This window comes from Ambystoma mexicanum, chromosome 8 (assembly GCF_040938575.1).
Source record: "Ambystoma mexicanum isolate Mex_15411 chromosome 8, UKY_AmexF1_1, whole genome shotgun sequence".
Lineage (NCBI taxonomy): Eukaryota > Metazoa > Chordata > Amphibia > Caudata > Ambystomatidae > Ambystoma > Ambystoma mexicanum.
Window position 1 is genome coordinate 624,096,867 of NC_090929.1, and position 22,265 is coordinate 624,119,131.

Here is a 22,265-nt window from a genome sequence, read left to right on the forward strand (position 1 = left end):
GAAAGTACAGGAATATAGTGGATTTCCTCTTGTGTCTAGAAAACCGGAACCCTTTCCATATCCCAATGAAAGCAACAAAAAGGACAAGCTGCATGAAGCCATATGCCAATGAAAGCCAACAAAAAAGACAAGCTGTGTGAAGCCATCAAGGAAGATAAGTGGTTAACCAAGACCAAACTTGTAAAGCAGCTGTTTTGCAGGGAGGCAGATGCCTACTCCTGAATGGTGGCCCTTACCGACCAATCAGGGAAGGGATAAAACCACATACGAGGAAGGTAGGAGGTTAATGCCGCTATGCAGTTCCTGAAAAATCTTGAAGCCAAGCTCAGCCCAAACACCAGCACCGATATTGGAAATACCTTGCTCCTATCTCTGCCCCATGCCCCCCCCCCAACCTATTCTACAGCTTAGTGGACTCAAGGGTCCCATATATGGCCCTCCAAGGACTGCAGATGGAGATCTCCCTGGAGTGACATGTGAGCAAAACCAGCGCTTCACTGCTTAGCCTTTGGCTGGCAAATATGAGGTCTTGGTTGAATTCCCCCTAGGGGTGCAGCACAGTAGTTCCTGCAATGGCCTGAAGGGGACCCATCCCATCCACATGCTCTGGCCACTCCAAAAACCCTGGGAAGGAACAAGCTTGGCTTCTTTTGGAAAAGGCAAAGCGCTTCTGTTAGGGCTTAATGTTGGAATGTGCTTCTCCCACTCCCCCCCCATCCCCCGCCGCCGTCCTTCAGCACAAGTCAATTTGGAATTGAAGAGATAGGTCACATTGAATGGGAGGTGCCAATTCACATCCGAAACATAGGGATACAATGTTACTTATTGTTTGTTATGTCTGGTGCCTCACAAAGTGCGGACACAAACCTGGCAGCTGTACCAACGTGATCCATGGTGGGTCTCACAAGATATCATGCAGTCCGATGCTCAGGCGCTAGCTTGGCTGAGACAAATCCCTGTAGAAGAGGAGCACCAACTGCTTTAATTCAGCAAGCACCCTCCCAAAACTTTGGTTTGTGGTCCCTAGCAGGGTGCCCGCATTAGCCCTTCACCAGGCAGTTTCAATTAACCCAACAACCCTCCCTCACACCCCAAAAATGCATCATCAAGTAGCTTAGCCTTCCTCAAAGCTACAAAGAGGCTGCAGAGACCAGAGTAGTCTGGAGACTGGCCAGTCAGGACTTGTCAGGTGAGAATGGTCCCATCTTATAGCCACCCTTCTTCTGACCACCTGAGTGGTATGGGTTTCTATCACCGTTTCAGTGCTTCTACCAGCCCGTACCTTTACATAGAAACCTTAGTGTGCTCCTGGCCCCTAGAGATCATCAATGTGAACAGGCTTCCCTTCCCCCCCACCCGCCGTTAGTAGAAGAAGGTTGCAGGTGGGAGGACACCACCCCCCCATCCCCCTCCATGCCACCCACTTGCAAGGGGAGCAGCCCATTTCCCTGTGTACTGTGGCAGCTGGGCTCCAGCAAAGTTACACAACAAGTGTCAGTTTAGGATTATTTCTCACAGAAATAGGCAAGAAGCAGTCCTCTGCAAGAGGTTGAAGCAGATGTACGGGCTGTGGGAGTACTCAAGCCCATAATGGATCCACAAAGGACCTCAAGTGAGCCATGGTCAGAGTAGACCATAGGAGAGGAAACCTGGTGCAGCAGCCGCATCCTCATTTGTGTAAACCATTGCATGGCAGGTAGGTGGCTGGGGTGGATTATCTGCTGGGAGTGAGCTATAGCCACTGACTGCACTGTAGCAGAGCTTTCCAGTTCTTTCACCAGCCTATGCACCATTGTGGTGCCTTACAAGGCAGAGGAAATGCAGACTACTCCACGCTCTTCTGGCACCTTCTTTGCCATCTTGTGACCTTCTTCTCTTGAGGCCCTTACTGGTGAATCATTGGACAACCACCCAGCTGTAGCCACTGCACTGGGTCTTCAGGCCCATTTCTGAATATACTGGATTCATCTCCTGCAAAGAAGGCGGGAAATAATCCCCAACGCGAGCCCATCTTTAGCCCCAGGACTGAGAACCTCTGATCCCTGACAGCTGAGGGACTACTAGGTTACCGCTGAGACTGAGCACCCATCACGAAAGTCCTCTGAATTAAGTAGCACCTTTTCTACAATAGTAGAAATGTGTGCTCCTAACGAAGGGCAACTACATTACTTACAGGTCTATTGAAAGGTTAAGACATTTCCTGAAATCAACAAGTCAGTTAAAAGTTCTTATTACAGGTGAGAATGAGTCGATTGTCTCATTCAGATTACACTAAATGTCTGAATTTAGGAAGTACTATGCCAGACTCTAAGTGGAGGCCCAGGAGGCGTGTGGGGGGCATCGTACAGAAGGAGATCAGGACTGCCCATTATGTATATAATGGGGATGCTAAAATGCTTGCAAACAAACTGGATTCTGTACACCTTGACATTATTGGTATTGAGCTAGCAGGATTTGTAGGAGTGAGGCCTGCCTCACTCAATTGGAAGATTATCGATTTGTTAGATCTAGCTCCTAAAACATGAATCCCTGTGGCTTTCTTGGCACGCACCACCGAAAAAGCTCTTTATCGCATTGAGTGGCCTCTGAGAGTAGGAATTAAAACTGTCAGGCTGGAGGAGCAATTTATAATGGCGGACCTTTGCATTTTATGCTTTTCCCTTAGCAAGTCTTGCTGAATGGCTTCCTCACAGAAGGACTACGAGCGAAGTCGACAGGGGTGCCTTTGTTCTTAGGGTTGTAAAATTGACTGATTAAAAAGGGAGTCATTGAGATTGGGCCTACCCGTCAGTTACAAGCCCATTTGGAAACCTACACCCTTCTGCTGCAGGGGGGGGGGGGGGGAGGGTTTGGGGTGGTAGTAGTTATGATAAAACTGCCTCTTTATGGCCATTTATTAACCCACCCCCTCCCCCAAAAAGTGATATGTCTTGATCCCAGTCAGTGAGCATAGCCCTTATAATCAGTGAGATCTCCCCAACGTAGGAATTAATCCAAGCCCTAAAGATTACAGCATGTTCTCCTGCTACTTACCCCAGGTCTCATTCTTAAAGACATTTTGTGACAAGACTATAGAACACTTCAGCTACGCCAGTTACCATAGTTTTTCTTCATCTCAATACACCCCTGTAGAATAGCAGGATGGAGAGCTCCACACAAAAAAAATACCTGAGAAGGGAGGGATTAAAAGAGTACACATTTGGATTCCAAGATGGCAGACAGTAGGGAGTAGACGTAATGTCCGAGGCTCCCGACTTCAGAGCTGTCACAGAGCAGTCCACCACCCGCCAGCTGTGAGAGACTCCCGAGCAGAGTGGCAAAGCTCCCGGCACCTACAGGGGTGCACTGCGAGGCGCGGAGAGGAGGGGGCTCTTGGAAGTAGTGCCTAGTTGTGTAGCGGCCCCGGGCCGGTTCAGCAGACCAGCGCAGGGAGAAGTCAGTGCGCTCGCCTTGCCGCTGACGCGTGAGGCCGGAGTGGAGGAGGGGGGTGCCGGACGGCCCTCGGTGGAAGGTGCTTGCCTGCGGGGACCGCTGGAGGCGGGCGCCCGGCAGCCTGTGGAGGCTCGCTGGCAGTGGGCCAAGAGCGGTGTGGCCCTGCGGCTCCGGCCGAATACTCGCCCCGCTAGAGGAGGCAGAGGGGGTGGTGTCGCCGCGGGGGGTGGTGTTGCTGTGGGAGGTGACCACCAGCGGCTTCGGGCGTGTCCCTCTCCCCCTTCCCCCCTCCCTCCCCCCCCCCCCCCGACAGTCAGAAGAGCGACGGGAGCAGTCCAGGACGACGGCGGGCAGCGGCCCGAGTGTGGGCAGGAGCGAGGCTGCCTGGAGCTCCGGGATGCAGCGGGGGCTGCAGCGGGCAAGGGGCAAGCGGGCCCCTAGACCGTCAGAAGCAGGGAAGGAGGAGTGGAGGTGGGGGTTGCTTTGGCTGCTCCTTTGGATGTGGTGGCCCGTGAAGAGGCGGTAGTGACAGCCCTGGAGAACCCGGCTCCCCCCCACACCCCACCGTGGGTCTTGAGGGCTGGGAACACCCCTGTGCCTCTGACTGCATTAGTATAGGTGCCTGCAGACGGTGGCCTTCTGTGTACAAGAGCCATATATTGTTGCAAGTCCTGCTGCATGCCTACACCCGGAAGGGGTGGCACCTGGGGCTACTTCACGGATTCCTGTATCTGGAGAACACTGGCGCCGAGCCCCTCCTGTAGTCTCTTGGCCCCCTTGGCGTGGACACCCAACTAAGATATACTTTTGGAGCGCGGCAGCTTGGTGGCACGGCGGGAGGCAGGAAGGGAAGGAGGCCCGTGTCGGGGGTACTGAGCTGCAGGAGGCGTGGTGCTGGAGGGCCGCCCTACGTGGACATACCTGGTGAAGGTATTACCCCAGAGGGAGACAGGGGAGTCAAGTAGAAGGAGGAGCCAGCCCCCACACGGCGGGCCACATGACAGATGGCTACACGCCACAAAAGGGAAAAGTGGGAAGTCTTTGCAGCACCTGCTGGAGTCTCAAGGCAACCTCCGCTCGCTGTGGTTGGTGCAGGATATGGGTGAGGGCTCGGAAGAAAAAACAGCGACGGAGGAGGCACAGCAGGAGCTGCCCCCGGCGGTAAGACAGGTCACCCTGGGCGAGATCCAGGTGCTACATGCCAATCTGGCTAAGACATTCCAAGATCAGTTTCAGCTGATGAGGGCAGATCTCAATGAGGCTCTCGGAGAGATCAAGCGGGACCTGCGGCAACTGGGAGAAAGGACTGATCTTCTGGAAAGGGGTCTCGGGGAAACAGAAAAGGACACAACCGCCAATAGTGAAGCCATACAGCGCCTTGATGTAGCGACCCAGAACCTTGAGATTCTGATGGAGGACATCGAAAACAGGTCGCGAAGAATCAATATAAGGGTGAAGCAATTACCGGAGTCAGTCTCGGACAAGGATCTGAAACGGGAAATCCAGGGCATCTTCGCAGACATTCTAGGAGAAGCGGGCCCGGACGCCATTGAATTAGATCGCGTCCATAGAGTCGGTAGGCCTGTCAAGGGGCCCACCCCGAGACCGAGAGATGTACTCGCCGCGTTTGCTAGATACGCACAAAGGCGGTTCTCCAGGCCGCGCAGAAACAGGAACCAATAGTGTACCAAGGTCAACAGATAGCTTTATATCAAGACTTGGCAAATACCACCACAGTCAAGAGGAGACAGATGGCGCCGGTACTGCAGGTGTTGAAAGAACGCGGTGTTCGCTACAAGTGGACATTTCGATTTGGCCTTGTATTTGATTGGGAAGGCTCACAGAAACAGATAGAGGGGTCTACTTTACTGCGGATTGACCTCGACGAGGACCCCTCGAGTGGTGCAAGGCGAGCCGGAGACAACAGGCCAAGGAAAAAGCCGTTGGAGTGGTCCACGGTGGGAGACAAGAGGAGGAAGGGCCCAAGAGAGAACAGCAGCTACCCGCGGGAAGGGGGAGGGAGTGGGGCGGAGGGTGGAGATGGCAGTAAGGGGAGCACCTGATTTGGATCTTGATGCGTAAGGGGTGGTGGACCCTTAAGGGCGGCAGAGGAGCTCGGTGGAAGGGGGGGCGCAACATTTTGGGATCAGTAAGGGCGATGTGGCCTGGTAAGGGGGGGGGGGCAGAGGGGGCATTTGCTCTGGTTGAATGGGGTGGGGGGGGTGGGGTGGGGGAGTCCTAGCCCTAGGTTGGGGAGGGAGGGACAGACCGAGGGGAAGGGGGGGGACCAACAGTTGGGGTTTATGGGTGGAGGGTGGGATGGGGGGGGGGGGGTCGCCATTGTTGCCAATGGAGAAGGATGGAGCTCTGGGCTGGGCAGAATGGAAAGGAAAGGGGCAGAAGGAAGGGGAGGAGGTGGGTACTTTCCCCAGGAGGAGAAGGGGAGGTGCAGTAAGGATACAATGGGGTGCGACTGGCGAGCTGCTCTTCAACGCAGTATTCAGGTGGCTAACGCATAATGTGAGGGGACTGAACCCCCCCCCCCCCCACCCCAAACGCACAAAGCTGGAGCTGTTCACTAAGTCTCAAAAGCCAGACGTGCTGGCGCTGGGAGACCTTTATTAAAGCGGGACCAGGGCCGCCTGCGCGGCTTCCCATTGATATTGTTTGCATCGGGCCCCACGAAAAGAGGGGGTAGGGAAGGGGGGGGGGGGGGGGGGGAGTCACCCTGGCTTTTGGGAAGGGTGTTAACTTTAGACCCCATGATATCCTCCAGGGACAGCAATGGGAGATACATTATGGTGAGGGGGGGGGGGGGGGGGGGAGATATTAGGGTCTCTCGGTATACTATTGCCTCAGTGTCTGCCCCCAATGTGGGCCAAGACCAATCCTTGCGGGATACTTTAGAGAATTTTGCTAGGGGACAGGTGATCGTGAGGGGGGATTTTAATCTTGCCTGGGATAGGAAGGGGGACCGGTCCCGGCACGAAAGGGAACAAGGCGGCACCGCTGCATCTCCTCAGCTGCGGGTGAAATGGGAGGAGGCCGGGTTGCGTGATGTATGGCATGCAATACGGGACGAGGAAGAGGGATTTACTTTTCTATCAGATGTCCATAGAACACAGTCCCGAATTGATTACATCTGGATCTCTCTGCCAGTCTGGTGGGGCAGGTGGAGGATGTGGAGGTGGGCCCCCTAGGGATAGCAGACCACAAGGTTGTGCAAATGAATATGCGGCTTGGGAGGCGTAGGCCGGGGGTATGAGTTGGAGGTTCCAGGGGGAGCTCCTGAGGGATCAGGCATTGCGAGAGGCGCTAGGAGACAGAATCCGGGACTTCGAGAGGAACAACAGTTGGGACACAAGCCAGAGTGAGGTGGGATGCCTCTAAAGCGACCTTGAGGGGGGGAAATCGTCGCTATGAAAGTGGAGAGAAGTAGATTACTGAGAGGCCTGGAAACTCAGCTGGCAAATGGGGTTGAAGAGGCCAGGGTGCATGCACGTACAGGAGACCCCAACTAGGAAGACATAGGAAATATAGGCTGGCGGAGGGACAGCTGGGGATCTTGCGCACTAAAAAAGCGGAAGAGGCTATGCTCAAGCAAAAATTTTACGCCAAGGCCAATAAGGCAGACTCACTGCTAGCTCACCTCCTGAGGGGACAAAGGGAGCAGAAGGTCAGAACAGCAATTAAAGATGTGGGGGGAAAGAGGCTTACCCAGGCCAAAGAGATAAAGGGGAGGTTGGTAGAATTTTACGGGGTGTTGTATTCTTCACAGAGCCCGCATACTCAGCCGCAGAGAGAGTTCCTGGAGGGCCTCCCTCTCCCGAGATTATCCGGAGAGGAAGGCGAGGATTTGGGCCGCCCAATTACAGAGGATGAGGTTAGGGCCACAATAGTGACGCTTCCCCTCGGCAAGGCTCCTGGGCCTGATGGCTACCCAGCCTCCTTCTACAGGGCTTTCTCCCACCTCTTGGTTCCGCACTTAACGCAATTGTTAAACACATTTGGTGAGGGAGGGTGGTATCACTCCCTCGATGGAGGAGGCAAACATTTCTCTCATCCACAAAGTGTGTGGGGGGGGGGGGGGGGGGAGACCCGGAGGAATGTACCTCATACCGTCCAATTGCCCTTATAAACACGGAGACAAAAATCTTCACCAAAATCCTGGCGAAGCACCTGGAAAGGCACCTACCTCTTTTGATCGACCAGGACCAGGCAGGCTTTGTCGTGGGGAGGCAAACCGCTGATAATATCAGTAGGGTGGCCCACCTAGTGGAGAAATCGAGCAAGACGTCCACTCCAGCATTACTTTCGGCGCTTCGAAAAGGCGTTTGATCGGGTGGAGTGGTCGTTCTCATTTCAGGTGATGGAAAAGATGGGCCTGGGTATGGGATTTATACAAATGGTTTCAGCTAACTATAGGAACCCCACTTCGCGGATCCTGGTAAATGGAGAGATGTCCCAGCCGTTCAGATTGGGGTGGGGGACGAAGCAGGGATGCCCCCTCTCCCCTTTACTTTACGCAATCTATCTGGAGCCACTGCTTTTGGCTATTCATGAGACGGAGGAGATTCAGGGAATACCATTTGGGGGCGGGGGGAGGCTGCATAAATTAGCAGCTTTCGCCGAGGACATGTTGCTCACAAACCCTAAGGTTTCCATTAGAGCAAGCATAGAACTACTAACCAGATTTGGTGAACTATCGGGTCTGCGAGTCAATTTTCTGAAATCTGAGCTTATGAATCTGTCCCTAGGGAAGCAGGAGGCGGAAGGGACGCAGGCGACCTACCCATTTAAGTGGAGCCCTACTGGGCTGCGTTACCTGGGAGACAGGATTACACCTTCTCTGGCGGGTTGGTGCGGGGCCAACTATGAGCCCTTGTTGTCAACTATCAAGAAAGATTTAAGAAGATGGGGCGCTCTACGACTGTCCTGGTTGGGAAGGGGTGCCGTCCTCAAAATGGTGGCGCTTCCCCGAGTATTGTATCTTTTCCAAGCTATCCCCCTTCTAGTCCTGGAAAGTTTTTTCAAGAGACTAGATAAGGCAGCCAAAGAGTTCATTTGGATGGGGAAGAGGAAGTGTTTATCCAGGCCGCTGTTAGCGGCTTCTAGAGAGGGGGAGGGGGGGGCTGGCATTCCCTGACTTTCGCTGCTATCTTGAAGCAGCTCAACTAAGGGTGATCAGAGAATGGTTTTCGGATACCCATCTTAAGCACTGGGTAAAAATTGATAGGGCTGCATCATTCGGGGGGAGGGGCGGCGGGTATTGTGGCTCCCGCAAAGACTGAGGCCATCACATTTATATTTAAGTGCGATTACGAAGGGAGTGGTGGACAACTGGGACAGGGCAGTGGAGAAGCGGGGGGGGGGGGGAATCACGACCTTTCCATCTCCGTTCACCCCAATCTTCAATATGGGGACTTCACACCTGGGTTGGAGCAAGGGGCGTTCGTACAGTAGGAGAGAGGGGGCTGTAGAGCACTGAGGGATATGTTTAGTGGTGAAAGAGTGAAAACGTTTGAGGAATGCAAACAGGAATTTGGGGTGGGGGGAACGGGAGAGATATCTTTACTTCCAGATCAGACATTGGGTAAGGTCTGGGAAATAAGGAAGGCAGCGACGCGGGGCCTCGCGCTCGCGCATTTACTAGAGCTTGCAGGCCCAGTAACCACATGGGAGTATATGAGGAGCTGGCAGCAGCAACCGGGGTTCAGCATGGTACAGGAGGACTGGGAGAGGCTTAGGAAGATGATCCCAAGGGTAGCAAGGGCGACTCAGCTGCAGGAGGCCTGGTATAAATATTTGTATGGCTGGCATTATACTCCGGCCGCCTGCATGCAATGTACCCAGCGACTGAGGCGAAATGTTGGAGGGGATGTGGGGAAAGGGGCTCAGCGGCCCACATATGGTGGGACTGTCCCCGTCATCAGGGATTTCTAGAGCGGGGTTGCACAGGCCCTCTCTCAGACACTGGGTGAGGGGGCCAATCAGGACCCACGGGAGATTCTGCTGGGGAAGAGAGGATTGGGGGGGTGAGGGCGAGGAAGAGGGGAAGGGTAAAACCAAGGCAATCTTCACGTTGGCTGCGATGGCCCTCATCGCTCAGAGGTGAAAGAGCCCCACGATCCTGATGGCGCAAGATTGATTAAGGAAAACATTTGGGATATAGTTTCGATGGAATGGGCATCTTATGCAGTAAATAACAGGCTGGAGAATTTCCTGGCAGATTGGGGAGAGACACTGGCATACTTGAAAGGGGACTTTAGGGAGCATTGGTGCCCCCAGAGACTTAAGCTCTTGGACATTTATGGTTAATCTGTGGTGGGGGAATACGACTGGGCGGGGGGGATCCATTGGCGATATGGTGGCAGAGGGGGGTTTAGTTTGATGCTGCTCTTGATTTGTGTTAGTTTGTGTCTTTCTCCCGTTTTTGATTACAATGATGAAAACAAAAAACTAAAAAAAAATAAACAAAGTACACATCTCATGCAGATAGTCCGTAGATGTTAGTGTTCCATTATTTAAACAGAAAGAAAATCCAAAAAGTATCAAAAGCAAACAGGTCCACCAGCTGAGAAAGCATTACGCTCCCGAGGAGTCCAGGTAAGCATTACAATAGAATGCAGTCAAAAATAAAAGTAGATTCGATGGAATACTTCACCGTTGGCACAGTTGCAAGCACGTCATCTGGCAGAGAGAATCTTCACACAACGGGAACGGAAGGAAAACATGCATCCACCCTTTCCCCCAGCACAGAAGCTTTTCTCCGTCAGCCGTATAGTTGCAAAGTTATCAGGCAAAATAGTCCTTAAAACACTGACTAATTTAAGCAATGAGCCTTGCTGAAAAACAGGTTTGCCATTAAATGCAGATCTCACCAAGGAAGAAAAATGTCCATTGCTGTTCTGAGCGCACCCAGAAAGCATCAGACTGCATGATGTTTTAGTAAAAGCTATCCCGTCAGAAAAAGTTTTGTTGAACCTGTTCAATTTTTTTTGGGGGGGGGGGGGGGGGGGGGTGGGAGGGGCAATTTTGTGTTGGTTCATTGTGTTACCCCCAAGGTCTCCTCTCGGTGAGAGGTTATCAGGGAGAAAAAAACAAACAAAAAAAATAAAACGAGAAAGCGGGGTATGAAATTGGCTGACCATCGCATATTGGCCTTAAAGAACAGGCAGCATCTCCAGCTGCCACCCAGTTGGCGAGGAGAGTAGTAATGCCAACATTATCATGTGCCCCGGGTCTGGACCATGTCACCTCCCCACCCCTAGGCTGAAGATGGGGTGGGAGCGGTTCAGTAAGTTTTTGTTAAGATAGCTAGTCCAACCAGATTGATTAAAGGTCGCATCCTGGAACACACGCGGCAATAGCTACTTCATGGGTACCAAGGGATCACTCCTGCAGGAATGAGATATACATCCCCAAAAGAACGAAGGAAACGAGCAAACTTATTAGCATAACTACCAATAGGCTTCCAGCTTGTTCTAAGCTAGTTTGTTCACAAAAATGCTGTCACAAGCATCCTACGCAATGACGTCAGCACAACGTAATCACGTCGCTACTAAGAGCGGTCATGTTTTCAGCACAGTTGGCGCTGCGTACCGGGACAAAGGACAACACTAACTTATTACTAAGGATAGAAACTGAGTAAATAGAATCAGCTGGAAGAGGGCTTTATAAGCTCCCAGTAGTGTATATAGATAAAGGGGCAACGTAAACTATCACTTTAACTACAGATCCAGATAAGACGTGTCCATTTGTGGAATTCCTCTCATCATAGTATCGCTCATCAGCGCATACTTCTTAGGTGAGCACATTTTCATTAACCACTTCTTACCCTCACATTAAAAACGTACTGACACATTTGCACACTATTCCTTTCACCATAGAAAAGGATGCTTGATTCTTTTGATACCGAAGAGGAAGACTTACACCATGACCGGCAACTCTGATGCTGTGTTTTTCTACTTAAAGGTTAGCAATATCTTATTCCCATGATTGCTACAATGTTGTATTAGGATGAATACCAACATTTCAATAATACATATTTAAAATTAAGTATTATCACAGTGATTTTTATAGTCGAGAGACTATGGACATGTCATATCAGAATGCATTATCACTAATCAATTACTGAAATTAATTGAAAGACTAACCAAAGATAGATTTCTAAACATGGATTGGAATATAATACAAAATTAGATCATTCTGAACAGAGAATTACTGGATTTACTAATATTTTTGCAGAAATTGTTTGAAATATGCCCCCGATGAAGAGAAAAAAATCTCAAAACGCATTGGGCTTAAAGAATAAATACAACTTGTTTTTAAATGAAAAACTAAATGTGTCAAGTAAATATTGATGAGCAACAATTGAAGTGTACAATAATATTAGATCAACCGACTAAATCATTCTGTGGCTTTATTACTGAGCCCAAAGATAGTCTTGGTACTGGAGTTCCCCTACGAGAACTGTTGGTTCTGTATCAGTTTTTCAACCCATATGCCAGGGTTGACTTTCTCCTCCTGTGCACCTCAAATTAGACTATTTCCTAAAATATTTAGACCCACTACAAATGTCTAAGTTAGTACATTGCAAAGGTGTGCAGGGTAGAACTCTCCGGGTTTAACCTGTTCTTATCAGACGTCCAACAAGCAGTAACCTCTGCGAGGAGCTGTTCAAGATTGGATATGCACCTCCAGCATCTTGTATGCTGATGATCTGGTCCTGATGGACTGCACAACAGCAGGCATCACGGGTAAACTTAAGGCCCTGATCAAATATGCTTTGCAATCAACATGAAAGACCCAAATGATGGTAATCTCCAGAGGGGAGGGGGGAAATAAATATAATCGCACTAGGTAAAACTAGAGACAGATCTGGCTCCCATTGAGTATGTGCAGACCATCTGCGAAGGGAGCCGTCAGCCACAGGTCGTTACGATAACATTGAACAAAAAAAGGGCAAGGCCCAGTTCAATCATACAGCAGGGTTCTCAATTGAAGGCACTATTAGTGAAGCTCTAGTTCAGGAATAGCAGCAAACAGAGTACAGAGTATATATGGTCGATTTAGTACTATTTGATTTCTTTCTTTCCCCAAACAGAGTCGTGAGAATCAAGCAGGGTAGGTTGGGCAACGCTGGTTTCTTTAGAAAGTCAGAATCGTTTTTGTATCCAGGGTATTGAATATTTTTTTAGCAAATCATCCAAAATCAGAGTCATCCTGTAGCCTACAGTCTTCACTTTGCATCTTATTGATGGCAGGCGGATAGTTGTCTTGTAGAATCTTTCTTACAATGCTAGAAATGTCATCTTCCTTACAAGTCACGAGCTCAGGTACGTCGGTTTTATTGACATACGGTACCGTTAATTCATTAGTAGTCTTCTCATGGGGAGCAGGAGCCAATCCCTCTTGCGGTTGAATACCACCATTGTTTGTAGGATTTTCATGCACCGGCGATTTGCTGCCATGCCAAACGTGAATGTTAGTCTGATGGAATCGCAGCAAAGTAACCATCATTAGAAGAAGACGTCTTATTATCGTTGTGTGCCTTATCTTTGGGGCCTATGCCAGCATTTACAATGGCTACTATTGGTCTTTTTAGAACATACAATATCATCTTCTGGTGACACATCATTCGCTATTTTCCCTTTCGTGTCTTTGTCCTTAGACTTAGAGTAACTAAAGTTTCCGTAGGTGTAGAAGACTTAGATACAGAGGTATCTTTCAATGTAGCCAGCGAATTCGCCTTAAAAATTTCAAAAACGTCCACCAGCCCTGATTTCAGAGATAATTGTGAAGCAATATCTGCTGATTCATTTACCCCTCCCCTCCCCCCAAAATCACATCTGAGATTAGGTCATCGGCGTCACAATAATTATCTTGTATGGAAGGGGTCATTGAACTCCGACCAGGAGCTAACTTCTTATCGGTTCCTACTTTTTTGACCTGTCCCATGTCATTTTTTTCATTACAAATAACCATGTCATTCTGGGCTTCAAGAATGGCATTTTTAAATGTTTGGTCTCTTAGATATTTTCGTGAAGATTTGCATGTATTATTTGTATGGCTTTTTTTTTGCATCTTTTTATTTTATCAGAGCCCTCAAATGTTTTAATAGTGGTTAACAAATCGTTCCTAGTTGTAATAGTTTTGTTTACAATAGTGTCGACCGTCACAGCGGCTTTTTCAATAATTCTACCATGAGTTTTCTTCCATGTTTGCTTTAAATTCTATGATGGTAATTATTTCGTCTTTTCCCATGGATTCTAATCCTAGTGGAGAATAAACTGAACCAAGGTTAATTTTGTCCGTTTCATGCATCTTGGGAATCATACCAAGCTTTAGTAATGAGTCAGCCAGCAGGCAGGGAATCTGCAAAATAGCTGTGCTAATTAGTATGAGGGTTTCTGTTTGTTTTCGTAACTCGTAAAGAATAAGTCTGTTGACAGTTCCTATCATAAAGAGTCTCATTTATTTCTTTTGGCTCATTATTCACAATGTCATCATTGATCTCAATATCCATATGGCCCATATTTTCCAAGTCAACAGTTCGAAAACTAGGCGTACCACAAAAAGATAAGTTTAGATTCTGAATATCACTCATTGGCCACAATATCTTTCCACCGTTGTTTCAGTTCCTCTTTACACTGTTGAGGAAAAGGCTTGTCAGGAAACAGATTGAGAGGATTCGTTAGTTTCTTTTTGATACAGGGTACTGTCTTGGTTTGTTCGTATTGCGTTAGAGCAGAACTGTGCGCATTGCAACATCTCTTCAGTGCATGGGGGAGGCAGCAGTAATGCAGCAGCACGGGCCAGACTTGCTCTGCGTGTGGTTACCGCAGAAAAAGTCTGCCCGTGGATCCTTCATCATATTAGTTGGTTTACTGAATTTACGCATGTTAGTGGTATGTTTATCCGCCGCTTATTCAAAAAGCTTTAAAAACAGAAATAGCAATGAACAAAAGATCCAAGCAATTACTCGGTACACTTACTTTCAGGTATCTCATGCATCATCCTGGACCATGCACAGCCCAATAAATATGGCCTTAGCCCAAATACCAAAACACCCTAACAGCCCAACAGCCTATACACTTGTGAAGAGACTTTGCGATGCGCATTTCAAACAAGTTCCAGGAAGCAGGTGGCCGTGTCCAAGTGTAAGAGTTGGTGATTGGCGTGGAGGCGGGCCAGTACAAACAATGAGGTTGAAAGCGAGTTTGCGTGTAGCATCCGTGTTTCACAGCAAAGCCAGCTTCCTCTTGCCGACTGAAGCAGCAGCGTAGGCGAGCAAAGTAGAAGGTTTACAGGTGAGCAGCACTCCAGCCCAACAGCTTATATACTTGTGATGACACTTTGTGAAGCAAAATTATATAAAATTTGGGTATGGAGCAGACTCAATTGTACCATTATAACAAACCAGATCTTCCTAAAGAGATCTCCAGTACAGAAGAAGAACTAATGAATAACCCAAACAAGGTCAAAAAGGAAACTGGAGGAATGAGACTGGATAAACACATTGGATAAGGCACTCTACAATAAATTGACATGGAACATTCCAGCAAATCACAAAAAGGTGAACGACATGCCAGATTATATAAGAAAGTTACCAAATAAGGTCTTACAAAATACCTTCCCGAGGGCTTATTTAAACCTCTTTGCATCAACTGAAGTTCTGGCTATTAGGGGGGCAATCGCCCTCAAACAAGTGTCGACAATGTGGCGATGAAGAAGAGCTACAAACAGTAAGACATTTGTTGCTATCCTGTTCAGGCACAAAATCTTTGAGATTAATTTATCTCAGACCATTTCCTAGCCATACAAACAGTGGATGAAGAAGACTGGTGGAAACACTTAATGAGTGGAGAGAAGACTTCATGGGTGATAGCTGTGACACTAAAGACATTGGCATGCAAGGGAAATAGGAAAATATATTGACAGTCAAGTGAAACATCGGAAACCACAGTTCAAGCCAGTCAGAAAAGAAAAACACTGACATAGTTAAAGTGAACATGGAAATGAGCAATTAAAGTTTTTGTAAAAATTGTTTCTCAATGAAATCAATAATGACATCATGCAAGAATCAGGAGGTAATTCGTCAGGGTTGCAGGAGTAATGCAAGAGAAACACGAAGATCGCCGGATGCTAAGAAACCAATCCATGTTCATTGCTTTGACCAACAGGTGTGTGACTAAGAAAATCTACGAAGCAGCTTTGAAACAAATTGGTCGCGCTTCTGGAATATTGTGAATAATGATAGAGTTGGTCAGGTAGAAATGCAAAGTAAAGGAATGGGTGAAACTGGGTGGCTTCTATAATGGACTAAAATGTTCCACATAGAACTACGGAATAAAAATGGAAACAGTAAGACCACGAGATATCAAACATCTTATTATGAAATTATCATTGTTGAATGCTACTGGATTAAATTGGGTTACAAATATAATCTTCAAACAGAAAGTAGATGTGGTCATTTGTGTTAACATGGAAGATATTTGTAAAACATGTACTATGCCTAGATCCTGGAAAGAATCCATCATCATTCCGATCTTTAAAATGGGCAACTGGTCCAACTTACATACTAATTGCCCCTTTTGTATTGCGACAGCAAAATCTTTGCAGCAACGATATTGGAAAAAAAGTGAGATCTGCATTGCAGACAATGATATACCTCCATGGTTCCAATGTGGATTCAGAAAGGGGCAATCAACCACCCTGAATGGAATGATACAGTCTGCAATTAAAGATGGAACAGGACACGTAGTGAAGGATGTACCATCTGATGTTCACATCCATATAATACATTTCTCCAGACATTCCACTTAGTTGGTTGCTTAGGAGTAAATGGAGTATACCTCCTCCCCTGCTGGTAATACTCCAATACATCCATGGGGATATGTCTGAGAATTAGATGCCAAGGGATCCCTCACAGATACCTTCCCCGAATTCGAAACGGTTGCAGCATGGATGCATATTTGCCCCGTCTGTCTTCAAAGTTTATTTAGCAGATTTTAATGAAGCTCTGGGGCCAGCTGTTTATAGCACCAAAAACAACAAAAAAAAAGTGGGACATAAAATAAGTTGGTTATCCTATGCGGATGATGTGGCACTCAGATGGATCATCGATGGGCCTACAGGGTCTAATAGTAGCCTTGAGCAGCTATGCTAAAACCAGTGAGCTGATTAAATCAAAAATGTCACATTACTACATTTCATAATAGCAGAAAGAGGAAGTAGGCTGAAGTGGTCCATCGATATCTGCATAGAGACAAGGAAGGAGGTGGTCCATTTCGGCTTTAATATCTGTAAACAGTACCTGTGCAATTGAAAAAAGATCAATTATAGTTTCAGATCAAACAAACCCTTGCTGCATTTTTATGTGGGCAAAGTCATCCCAAAGCAGATATAGATACAACAGCCTATGACATTCAGTGTGAGAGACTGGAGGGCAGACTGCGGAAGAGAGTCCTGGGCTCATCTACCCATGGAGTCATAGGGCTTTGAATTGGACCTTCTGCCATTTAGATATAGGTTTGTCTAGTATTATGGATAGTGGGAAAAACCCTGTTGCCAAAACAAAATTCTTTGTTAGTAAACCTGTATAATTGCATGATGAGAAAAACAGCTCCATTCTTAAATGCCATAGTGTTGTATTCTGATAATTTGCTCTATGTGATGAACAAAGATCGATCGGATTTATTGGAAAATCCTATTGGTGTAAAGAAAGCTCTAAAACAAAAAGGGATTGCATTAACACATCACTCAACAAGAGGATAAACTCCACTCGACATTTCAGTTAACTGATAAAGCACTTGGGTCTCTGCCAAAATATTTGCTCCAATGCCCTTCTTCGGCTACAAGACAACAGTTTCTACGATTTCGTCGGGGTGGGGAGGAGTACAGTATGTGCGCGCCAAAAAGGAAGATAGTGTCGCAACAATTGCTCACATTGTGAGGTGCCGGGAACATTGGAATCACTGCAACATTTAGTAGTTGGGTGCACTAAATTGGCAGGATTAAGATCAACATTTTTGGGTTGCTTCTTCACAAACCATTACGAAACTTAATGATCTATGGTACATGATGTCGGCAGGATCTGAACTATTTTTAATCTATCCAGCTGTTCAAATGTAGGAGGAATTGGGTTTGTTGAAATAGTCGTTTTCTTCTACTTTTTGCATTTTAATTTTATGTCAACTCCACAAACGCTTTGAATCAAAATGGCACTCGAGACTAGAGTCCTTTCAGGCTGCAAGCACAAATAAAGACCCAGGATCTGCACAAGTCTTTCCACACCAACATCTCCCACTCAATAAGCCACCAAAACAGCCATATGTGATACGCAGACCTTATATGCAACAATGATATCACACGTTCTCAGAAAACCATAGTGCAATGTGCCTTCAAATTTAAAATGTTCAACTCTAAAAATTCAAACGCCTTAAAAAGTTAACTGACATCTCTCGACTTTGCAACCTTTGGATACTCAATGTGCCCTCCTTAGCTTCCCAACACTACCCCCCCAATCTTCCCTTCAATATTTGACCAATTATGAATATCAATTGTGCCTAGGTTAATACACCTTTTATGTTGTGCAAAGCTCGATTTGAATTCGAACACTCGTTTTGAAAGGCTTTCGACAACCAACTAGCGTTATAGGTTACATTTTCTAGAAGTTAAAATGTAAAAAAGGAAAGGAAAAAGCTATGGCAGCGAGTTAAATAGACACCCTCACTAAATAAATAATCCTTGACAAAGCTTCGAGGGAAGCATGCAGAGTGTTGATGCCACTGAATACAACACAGTTCAAGATGCACTTATTTAATTCAATATATAAAATGGTACAAATTAAAGACCAACCATATATTAAACACATCAAGCCACACTGCACGGCCCCAATACCAAAAACTCTTTTTGGGTTTCTTGTTTGGGGAGGGTGGATAAAAAGGGAAAATGAGGGATCCCTTTTATAAAAATCGTAGGAGTACAGCCCGAGTCTACACAAATCAACGCAAGCCTTAAACATGTTCATAATTAATAGTGTTCTAGCGTTTGTGTTAAACCGTTCTTTTCTGTTTAGATGAAACGGGAAAAAAGTGCATTATGCATAAAATAAAGAATGAAAATACAAATATCGCCATGTAAGAACACCTCTAAACTTTTGCGATGCTCCCCCTTCAACATAAACAAACAATGACCTTAAGGTATGCGCCTCAAATTTCAAAAACAATTTGCCTAATTGAGAAGAATGTGGCCAGCGAAACACGATATTCGGTTTAAATACACCAGGCAGATCAGTAACCTTTTACACGACGTGTACAGCGAAAACACACGTAACCAATTAAGAAGAGCGCATCATTTAGACGAGCGACACATTTTCTCAGAGCATCCTTCTCGACGTCGTATCCACATCCCTTCAATGCCAAGGTAAACTGTTTATTGATTATACCATATCCAAGTCTGAGGAACCCCAGGGGGATTCAATGCATTTGCATGATACATTGCAGACGGTAACGTAATCCAAGCGCAACATCCATGTGCAGGTAGGCACATTAAAGTCAGACCAAAAATATTTAAACAAAAAGTACGGTATCGAAACTTAAGTCTGTCATACCAATGTTCGATATTAAAGCAATTAAACCTGGCCCTCAATAGGCATTTCCTCAATTAGTGAATAGAGGTGTCACCGAGCAGTAGAAAAAAAAAACGTCAGGGTAGCCGAAAGGTTGCGCGTCCAGAAAAACAGGGGTGCAAGGTTTGCATCAACTAAGACATAGTCGCGGAAAAAAAGATCATAAACGGTGGCTGCAATACTACACAAACAGGTTCACTGCATACGCACGTTAAATTCACAAATAACGTGCTCTATTTCCGTGCATCCATTAATCCACGATAATGTCCGTAAAACGTGATAGCTACTCGTTGCCATATGGCTTGTCCCTTTCACTTTACTGTAGAAAAAAAAAGTAATGAGCGTTTCGACACTGCTTACACATGAACATGGCCTAGATGTATGCAGGGGAAACCGCCAGCTACAATGGCTGCTTCCAACTCCCCTCCAACGAGAAAACACGTTCGGAATGTCATGCCCTTAACACGCACATTAAATACCCCCACAGGACTGCATAAAAACGAGAAAGGTCGAAGATGGAAATCTGCATCACGTTTGTTTTACGTGGGAGGAAGAAAAGAAAAAAAAGCAAGATGGTGGTTGTACCCGGAAAAGCAAATGCAGGTTCTAACGGTGCCTTAGGATTTATGGACGCTGGACAGACTAAACGTCAGGGAAGAAAAACATTGCAATTCAGGACAGAACACTACGTCTTCAAAACAAAAGACTAAAAGGGGGAAAGAATTTATATACATTTTCGCGCTGATCACAACGGGTTGACTGATTCTGGCTTACTTAAACCAGAAAATAAATACACATTTCGAAAAATGGCGATGCTAGAAAGGTGCAGCCTCAAGCCGCGCTTATTTCAGTCAATATGCACCACTGCTGCCTGCAGCATCTAGCAAATACTTTTAAAAAGAAAATCTCATTTAAATTCAAGGACGATTAAGATTTACGAGGATATAACGAACAGCTTTACTGTTTCGGTCTGTTGAGCGATAACGCAAAAAAAAAAAATACAAAACCAGCACACGCTACGTGCATACCCAAATTAACGTAAAATTGCATATTTGGCAGCCAGCCACAGTGTACGCTACACAAACTAGGGCTTCTACGCAGATGCGCATGTTGAACACATTGGAAGGAAGTGCGTCGGTGATGCGCATCAGTGATTAATACACGGTCAGGTTCGGTGGTATGTAAGAGAAAGGCAAAAGAAACGGATTCCTTTCAGTATCCCATTCCAAACACCGCATCGCCTAGAACAAGAAAACGAAGCAACAGCTCAGCCTATAAACGCAGATCAGCAAGGGAAAGCAAACAAAGAGGGAAGGCGGGGTCACATTGAGCTTGCACACCGCAGCCAATCTACGCCTTCCCGCGTGTTCCAGGTACACATCTCAGCCAATCACGGACATTTAACAACTCCATTTCACCCAATCAACATCACCATACAGCTTTTGAAACATTGGGGAAAACAAAACCATCCCACAAAATGCTAAACCTAGCAGATAGGAAACTGCGCATGCGCCACAGTAACACAAACACAACGGACTGTCAAGCGGGCGGGTTGGGGGGGTGATCGCTGTGCAGGAGAGACAACTGAATCCTAAACCTTGTCAACAGCAGCGGGCGTAACTAAAAATACGGGCCTAATGCAATCCCGCTCATGACCGATTCACCGTAACAAAGCATTCGCTTTCACCTCACCTTTCTAATTGATTTCGAATCCCAATCGGTGATCTTCTTATCCCGCTTCTCATAAGGAGCAAGCGCAGTGCTTCTCTGTAATACCTCAGCTATCTGTACCAAACGCGCGCCTACAACAAACGGGACACGCCCCCTTTAATTTTGCGCGCTCGCACTATTAACCCGCCTCCTAAAGCGCGTTCTCGAACGCAATCACACCCCTCTGCCTCCTCTAGCAGCTATTCCCCCGGCTTTCGTTCTTTCGTATTATAAATTATTTGTTATTGATATTAGAAAAACAACCACACCGTTCTGATACAATTGGCTTTTACGTTTTTTCGCCAGTATATCGGTAGTATAGAACGATAACACAGCAAACTGGGATCCGGGCGGTTACTTATGCCCCTTTTTATTTTAGACCGAGCAGAAGATACTGATATCTTAAGGATGCACCAACCTTAATGTTATGAACTAAAGCCATTTTGAAATATATATTTTACCAAGGTGATTAATTAAATTGATATTGTTATTTTTTTTGTCATGTGGTTTTTATTAATAACTAAACCTTTTACAAACAAAACAAAATATCCATTTCAAATCAACTTAACATAATTCTTTAAAAAGCGAAACATCCACATAAACCATTGCACTCATTCATCCCAAACTATCAGCATAAAAAAATAAAAATTCATTAATTTTTAAGACTGCATCCAATACATTTATTTTTATTTTGCTTTAATCAAAAGAAAAAGATTTTTACAAAAGAAGAAAAAGGCTGCAGTCTAATCCAATCTCAGCGCAACTCTCCGTTGCCTTATGCATTAAGTCTTTCAAGTCTCATGAGTGTTTCCCCCATATCGTATTGAGTCGAGGTAGGCAGGTTCATCATAGTTGTCATGATGTGTTGCAGGATTTGAAACGTAGCAGTTGTTAACCAGGTGGTCCTGTCATCACCAATCATCCTGAGCCACCATGTTTTTTCATCCATTAGTAATGGGTTTGTGAAGAAGTGCTTCAGGTATTGGGTTCTCACCTGCAAGGTAGCTGGACATGACAGAAGCAGATGGCGTATGGTCTCTTTTTCAACTTTGCTGTTACATAGCCGGCAGTTACTTGTTGGAGAAAGGCCTCTAAGGGCCAACATTTCGTTGGTTTCTAAGATGTTGAGTCTGGCTCTCAAGAGAAGGCTATGCACTGGTCTGCTGGGAAATTTCTTGATGAATCCTTGTAACTCGTTCAACTTTGTCTTGTTGTGTGGCAGGTGGATCGTAAGTTTGTTGGTTGCAGCTACATCTAAAGTTGTAGTCCAATCTAGTTCTTTGAACTTCTTTATAACTTTTACCGGGTTCTTAATCAATTCATCTTCATCACTGAATTGAGTTCAAAGGGACTAGGTGGTCGTTTCTCCAGATTTTGAGCATTTTGCAATTTGTTCCCAACATTTCTCTATTTATCAGGTTGTATATTAGGGTAATGTTTGGCATCAGGCATTTCCTGAATAGCATCAACGAGTTGCAGGAAGGAAAGA

At 46.4% G+C, this 22,265-nt stretch overlaps 1 protein-coding gene across 2 annotated transcripts in view; it reads right to left on the reverse strand.

The window, feature by feature from the left end:
- The window catches only part of HP1BP3 (heterochromatin protein 1 binding protein 3), a 901,708-nt gene extending 880,805 nt beyond the window's left edge, over positions 1-20,903 (reverse strand). Inside the window, exon 1 of one of the 2 annotated variants that reach the window (XM_069610338.1) lies at positions 20,759-20,903. The gene's annotated coding sequence lies outside the window, so the exon portion shown is untranslated. The remainder of the gene's footprint in view (positions 1-20,758) is intronic. The other variant, XM_069610339.1, reaches the window with a different exon arrangement.
- Positions 20,904-22,265: the final 1,362 nt, after the last annotated feature.